The sequence below is a fragment of the Coenobita brevimanus genome, chromosome 30, assembly GCF_032717465.1.
Source record: "Coenobita brevimanus isolate Jiangsu-jjx chromosome 30, ASM3271746v2, whole genome shotgun sequence".
NCBI lineage: Eukaryota > Metazoa > Arthropoda > Malacostraca > Decapoda > Coenobitidae > Coenobita > Coenobita brevimanus.
Window position 1 is genome coordinate 10,684,338 of NC_136983.1, and position 8,399 is coordinate 10,692,736.

Genomic DNA, 8,399 nt, shown 5'->3' on the forward strand with positions numbered 1-8,399 from the left:
CACATAAACGCGAGAGCCCTCCTCAGGAGCAAGTGCGAGGGGCCCGAAGGGCCCACGAGCACTTGTTTTATACTGTTGTTATTACTATTGTTGTTATTTTTATTATTGTTGTTATTTTTATTACTATTATTATTATTATTATTATTATTATTGCTCTTATTATTATTATTATCATTATTATTATTATTATTGCTCTTATTATTATTATTATTATTATTGCTCTTATTATTATTATTATTATTATTATTATTATTGTCATTATTATTATTATTATTGTCATTATTATTATTATTATTATTATCATGATTATTATTATGTGTATAAATTTATTGTCTATTCGTAAAGTCGAGGATTGTTCCTTATTCCAATGTGTTATTAACTTCTTCAGCCCCATGACTTTTCTTTCACTACATTCAAACAATATCTTAATCTATTTTGGAGAGACTCTTGGAACTGGGGGAGGGGAGGGTATATATAGGTTTCCCACAAGATGAATAAAATCGTCTGGAGGCAGAAACAACATACTAACAGAGTACGTCACCTGATGCAAGGGGTTGGATGCTCATGACAGGTAACCGATTCATTGTAGTGCTGCTTGTTTATGATATTTCAGATCTACGGAAAAACCTTGAGTATTGTATCCCCGGCGAAGACTATTACAATACCGACACAAAATCCAGGCACAGGTATGAACAGAGTCAGTTAATGGAGTATGAAATAATGAATGAATTATCTTAGTCGAACGTTCAAGCATTGTGTACAGCCACGATCCAACGGACAGTTGCCTCCCCCTCCTCCTTCCACCTGAGGTTGGGTTTATTACCTTACTACCACAGAGGATGAGAAATTTTTCAATAACTCCACTTTAATAACCGTCACACAATGACATCGACGTTGACAATGTCAAAATAAGGAAGTGGTAAACATGCTGGTAAGGCAACAATATCGTAATGAAAGAGTAGCAATGATGAAATTTGGCCAACATCTTTACCAGCCACAGCGGTGGTCAGTACGTTGACGAAAGAGGCCCAGGGGGAAGACCTTTTTTTTTGTGTGTGCTTTGGCTGTACACAGTGTTTATAATTATTACAATCTGTTCACTTTATCCAGGCATAAAGCAGCCATCTTTCCACCCTCAACACTGCGCCGCAAAAGAGGTTAATATCAGAGTACAGTGCTACGACGAACTTCTTTGGGAAGGATGCTGAGCTGCATTATTTTTATTCTGCCACTGAGTTACGAGAAATAAACTGCAATAGAACGATAATCTCCTGCTAGTTTAACTGAATGAACTTCACAAACAGCAAATTATTTAAGACCATCAATTTGATATATCTTACACTCCTCCCAATACATAAATGTCTCACATTGTAGTCTTGAAATCACCAGGTGATAATATTCGTTTATGGAGAGATTTTTCAGCCATGAAGGTTCACATACAGCCTGCATGAATCCCGATGGTGGTTTCACAATAAGCACTGTTGCTGTTCATGTTTTATTATTAGCCAAATATTTCCGTTGTACTGTGTATTCCATTCGTTGTAATAATTTGTACATCGTGTGTTGAAAAACGAGGAGATGTACATGAGACGTTACGAAAGGCTATTTAGAAACGGTTTGTTCACCGCTTCTGAATGGAAGAACGTAAATATTACAGATAGTTTACTGGTCTTTGTCCTTCAGTTAAACAGTGAAGTACAAAAGCACATCTACCTTTTCACTAGTTCTACTTTTCACATAGGGCATGTCAGTCACTTTCGTTCTTGTTGCGTCAAATACGAAAGAATCATCTGTGACTGGAGTGACACAAATCGAGTTTAGCCAAATGAAATAACTGAGGAACGTACAGTAGCCTCCGATGTTTGATATCTTTCATGTATTTTTTTCATATGTGGCAACAATGAAACTGAGAAAAAGTAGATTTTTGCATAACAAATGGCTAACACCTCAGTTAAAAATCTTGTTTCTTCGTTCTTTATATAGGGACAGTAGATGACAGTTTTCTGATAGGGAAGCTGTGCTGGTATAGATACTGATGGCGGTCTCAGGTGATCATCCAAGCAGGCCTAATCCGACTGCCAAGGTGTCGACCAATGACATGATAAGATACGCGAAGGGGGAAGAATGGGAGGGAAGGAGTAGGAGGAAGGGAGAGGATAGGAGGAAGGGAGAGGATAGGAGGAAAAGGAAGGGAGGAAAAAAGGGAAAAGGAAGGGAGGAAAAAAGGGAAAAGGAAGGAGGCAAAGAGAGGAAGGGGAGTGAGTGAGGAAGAGGAAGAAAGTCCAAATTACTGCTTATCAACTCCACAAAAATCACTAACGTAGAATATCATTTCTTAACTACTACAGCCTTCAAAACTCCATGTTCTCAATTGCATTGCCAGGTGAATAGGTGGAGAGAGAGAGAGAGAGAGAGAGAGAGAGACAGACAGACAGACAGACAGACAGAGTGTCTGACTAGGCATACATGAACAGCAGTCGATCCAAAACATTTACCAAGCTCTTTACAGATGGGAAGTCAGAACAGGCAGATGAATTCATCTGAAAGTTTAGGTGAGTATCATTCCAAAGCAATTTCCGACGAACCGTGGGATTTGTCTATTAACCCGCCGCGTGCCAGTGCCGTTTGAAAACGGTCTGACATAATGCCGTGGCCAGTGCCGTTTTAAAATGGTTTAAAATAAATAACTTCACTGTGACCGCATTTTTCAAGATTTGCGGATAAAAATTGGCAGTCATGTAAGGTAATTGTTCCTCCCATCCCCCAGGCTGTCAATGCCATACACTCAGTCGCTCTACCCCCCCCTCAAGCTCGCTCTGCCTCACTCTGCATGTGTGCCTCACCCAGTGTTGTGCATAGGGAAGGCATTTTGTAAATATTTTCATGTAAGTGTAAGTTGTAAATATTTTCTTGTAAGTGTAAGGACTATATAGTGAAGTCAAGTTGTAAATACCTTCTTGTAAGTAGCAGGACTGTACGAAATAGTCAGGTTGTACCTATCTTCAAGTATGTGTAAGATATGCATTCACAGTGAGCAAGACACGCAAATTGTGATAGATGCTGAAGTAATAAGTGATCAGAAAAGTGTACTGAACATTGCTATACCTTCCCAGCATAAATACCTGAGTATACCTTACATAGAAAGCGGCTTTCTCTCACGTACGTGGTGAGCGTGAGAGAGCGGCTATACCTGTACAAAAGAATGCAGGACTAAATTAAACTCATTTCCGAGCTTCGGTGAGCATTTTAATGGCGATATTCGTTGTTTCCACATCAAAATCTAACATTTTAGTCCTCCCAAAAAAAGGCCGAAAAATGGCCAGCACTGTGGTGACCCTGAGGACTAAAAATAGCCAGCATGCAGCAGGTTAAAGAAAGTTGGACGGAAAATATGACTCCATTTGCCTGAGTATCACTTGCATAAATCCCAAAATGGCCACACACACACACACTTTATCCTGAACTTTTTCCACGACACTCCCAATACTGCAGCTTGTGTGTGTGTGTGTGTGTGTGTGAGAGAGAGAGAGAGAGAGAGAGAGGTTTACTATAAACAGATAACAACCAATACATACCGCTGTTTATCATTTGGGGCAAAGGAGACCCTCGTGCATCTATGGTAACATAACATTTAACTCTCTGCCGACTCCTTTATCAGAATTTTTGCAGGTTAGTTCACAGCTTACTCCAACCTGGCTTTTATATTGGTCGTATTGTTAGATGGTCTTGCATATTTCATACCGTAGCACTTTAACGTTAGCGATGTATTTATTATATTTGCATTATATCATATCATTCTCTTGTGTGATTTGTACTTTGTTTTAATATTGACAAAGTTTGCATCTATAACATACAAAAGTGTATTGAGGTTATATGTGCTTGGGTCGAGGTGTCACGATACCTCCTTTGCCTCGTAAACTACTGTCCCATAACATAATATTTACAATTAACACGAAGCAAGAGGACATCACATTGCATTGAAGGTATCTTAACTTATAAACAAATATAGCCATTACTTCCCTTGCCTATACAGTAATATATTTACACTACGTTTACATTCATGCGGCTACTGGTGTTAGTGGAGGGAATGAGGGGGCGTGTATGTGTGGGAAAAGGTTGGGGTAATAAGGTCCAGGGCTTCTCCATTACTTTAGCCTAACTGCCCCAGCCTGGCTCCATTTGACCCAGCACAACTGCTTCCACGTCCATTACTACCACCACAACTACCACAGCCACTTCCACCATCACTACTAGCACTGACACCGCCACCAGTACTATTGCCTCCACTGATTCTACCTATACAGCAACAACTGCTACTGCTACCACTATTACCACTACATTTGCCACTACCACCATCACCACCGTCAACAATATTATTACTTTCGCCAGCATTACCAATACATCTTTCAGTACAATCACCACTCCCAGTCTCACCACCACTACCACTACCTTAACACTATCACCCCTTCCAATACATTTGCCGCTTGAACATATATTACCACTACCTCCACATCGCAACTGCTGTTTTGTTACCAGCTCAACTATTATCCCTACTCCAGCATCTCCACAATTACAATAATATCATTCCTACTCTACCACTACCACTATTCGCGAAAACAACCACTTTCGTCAGCATTACAAAATACCATTACAATAATAATTCAACTACTATTACTACAGTCGCCACCATCGTCCTCAGTGCGGTGAAGCCTTCATTATGTTTGTGTGTCTACCACACAGCTTCATTAAACACTAAGGAAAACGCGTAGCTACAGCTGCTGCCTTTGCCGATGCTGCTGCTGCTAATGTTACTCTAGAATGATTTGAACATGAATCGGGTGGACTGAGGACTGAAATTGCTCTTCTGCAGTTCACCAACTTCCTTTCGAGGCCGAGGAAAGAAAAAAAAAACATGCAGATAACTATGCTTGTGAGATGGGGCCAGGATTTCAGTGGCTTCAATGAATGTGTGAATGATTGTGTCATTTATGTCACTGCGCATGCTGTTTTTACTTCTCCTATTTGTATGCTTTCTCCTTTCCAATTTGGATGTCTATCTTACCTCACCGTAAGGTGGGAATGAGGGTATATAAGTTAACGATGTTTTAACACAGTTTATCTCGGGCAGGTTAAAACTAGTATACATTTATCAACCAATATTTATTGGAAATGGCTGTTTGCACAGCTGATTCTTAGGTATATGCTGGGCTTATATTTGTTGAAGAGATAAACTGATAACCGGAGTAATAGTGCGCTTCATTTGTTATCCTGTGAAACTTCCGTATATTTGTTCTGTGATGCCATCTGTTCATCAAATAATTTTCTCAACCAAAGGACATAATCCCTGTTACACTCTTGATACTGTTTGATTATTTTTTATGATACGGATACGTTTTTCGATGTGGAAGAGTGATATTCATTATTCAACTTTAATCAGCCGTCATTATCTCATTTACTAACGTGAGGTCTCCTATGCAGTAGCAAATATATATTTATATATATATATATATATATATATAATATATATTTATATATATATATATATATATATATATAGTTAACAAGCAAGATTTGCCAGTTAGGTAGCCGAGATCTTTCTCGACGTTTCTCGTACCGTAGGTTCCAGTACCAAGGTCTAAATAATCACAGGTCTCGTCTTGCGCAGGATGCTGAGTCATGCTGAGGATGAATAAGAAGAGAAAATGTAATTTGAACGGGTACTATACCATTTTAAAGGAGTGCACTGCCATGCTTTGCTGCTTAAGAGAAAATGCGTTGTGAATGGGTACTATTGCATTGTAAAGGAGCACACTATCAACACTTGGGTCTTATAATTTCTTTAATGTAATTATGCCCCCTTTCTTTACTGATGTAACACTGTTGGTGATTATACTGTGCCAGTCACTGTCTTTTTACTTTCCTCAGTTTCCAGTTATTTCTTATAATTAATCTCATGACGTATTATTTTCGAAATTTATAGCCAAAGCTAATGATTATCAGTAGCAAAAAGGGATTAAACAATCCCAGGCTAGGCATCTGAGGCCACGTAGCCTGCTGGGTGATGAAAGGGTGCTATCCTCTCACCAAATAACTGTACAGCCAATGAGGCCTATTTACGTATTGCACACACTCCTGGCGAAGAATACTGATTAACAGAACACAGCCAAACACAGGTATAATGAAGGTCTGTAAGTGGCAAAAGTAAGTCCTCACGATGAATAACAAAGTACTATAAAACTGCATAATTTTAGGACAAGTAAATACCAACTGCATCACTGTCCACTTTTATTACCATAAGTCATATTATTACATACTATTAATGATGAAAAGAGATCCTTCAGTGAAAAGAAAACAATGAAGAATTCAAGTGTCATATCAGTCAAATACATTTTAACCCCAGTTCACTTTTAAATTCTGTCCTTCCATAGCTCTGGATCAATAATCTGCTATATTTGATATTGAAGGCTTGTGTAGGAGAAAGCCAGAAGGTGGCTTTGAAGATGAATGTGTAGGAAACAAAGGTGATGATATTATTAATATTCGATACACCATCAGTAATGTTACTAAATATATATGATGACGATGTGTAGTTTAGTAAAAACAATAAAGTGGTCCGTATTTTAATATTTGGTAATGAAGTTTCCAGTATGTGGCCAAATTCCTTAGGTAATTAATTTACAAGACTTTTTTTTTTTTTTTTTTCTGCATGCGGGTTTTTCTAATATTTATGTTTAGAGTTCGCATGCGAAAAAATGTGCGACACCGAACATAATATGCAATAACCTCAGCAGGAAGATCCACGTAATTTGCCATCTCTTTAACTAATATTCTCATGGTACCTTTATCAGGTTTTAAACTTTTCTCTCCTTGGTAACAGTTAGAGACATTGCCCATCACTCTTAATTTCTTGGAAAACTCGTCCGTAGGTTTCATTAATTTACAATTCTGCCTACTAATTCCATCTGTTAGAGTTGACTGTCCAACCTTCAGAAATCTGGATTCAAGCTGGTACTGGGGAAATTTCCTTGCCAGGTATCCACCAAAGTAGATCAATCCCTCTGTTTCTGTGGCATATTCCAGGTCTATGTCTGGAATATCATTATCAGTTAAGCTGTTGTCTTCAGGTCCCAAGTCTGTAACAGCAGAACTTAACAACATTGCTGATATGCTTAGTTCATATTCCAGAGCCTCCTCATGATTTGAAATTTTTATCATAAAAGTGAGTGATGTGCCTGACAGTTTATTTTCTTTATCTTCCTCCATTACTTCATTATTGTACTTTGACCCCATTAGACCAGTCTCTTTGCCAAGAAGACAGGACTTTATTCTGTGCTTAACTTAAACTGGAGATGGGTGGTCACAGCATCCTCCCATCTGCCGCAAAGATGCAAAGAAGTGTTCAAGGCAATCTTGATTAAGCTTATGTGTTAGAATAAAGGTAATGTCGTACCTTGACTTCAGCATGGCATATTAATCTGGCAGTGACTTACAGGATACTATCACACCTTTTTGAAACGGGTACATTTTTCTATGTTGGGCAACAAGCATTGACCCTACTGTTTATTTCATTTCCTCCAGGACTTTGTTCTGTTGCTCTAAATTAGCCCCATATGCATATCTAGAAGGTTTTCTGTCATACAGAGTTCTTGAACTGAATAGGTCGAACCAACTGTCAACTAGGGAAATGAATTCCATTGTGTCACACCAGTTTTTGCTTTGAAGGAGGCCTCTTTCACCAAAGTATTTTAAGGCCTTTGATGTTGTGGCTGAGAGAAGTTGAGCTGCTCGTCTGACTTTCATTCTGAGTGGTCCCTTGACATGAATATGTTGTTCTGAGAGACGATGTGTTACTTTCAGGTCCGCCTTACTTCTCATTATTAATTCTTTCACACAACCACTGTCAACTAGCTTTTCTATTCGTATTTCAAGTACATTATCCAAAAAATTATTCCTTATCAATTTCAAGAGGTGAGGGGCATCAGCAAACATGTATATTTCTCTTTCAGAATCAACTGGATTTGTACAGCTAGTTTTATCTTTGTTAATACCAATTTCATTCCAAAAACTTACATTTTTAGGTCCAAGGTCACTGACCGCTGCTACTACAGGAAATCCAGCTGTTTCTGTTTTTTTTTCTACCAAATGGAAGAAGAGGTCTTTTGTCACAGGTTTGTCAAAGTCATAGTAAACAACTTGTTTCCATAAGCTTACAACATCTCTAAGCATGACACATTGTACATTTTTGGGGGTCTCAAAGAGGGAGTTAGTAGCCTTATCATAAGACCGTTGTTGGGACACATTGCATTCATCACATGACAGGACACAGACTCTGTCCCTTTCTGGCATTGAATCTGCTTTGTGATTCATCAGCTTGAATACTGAATGCAGGACTCCTGGTT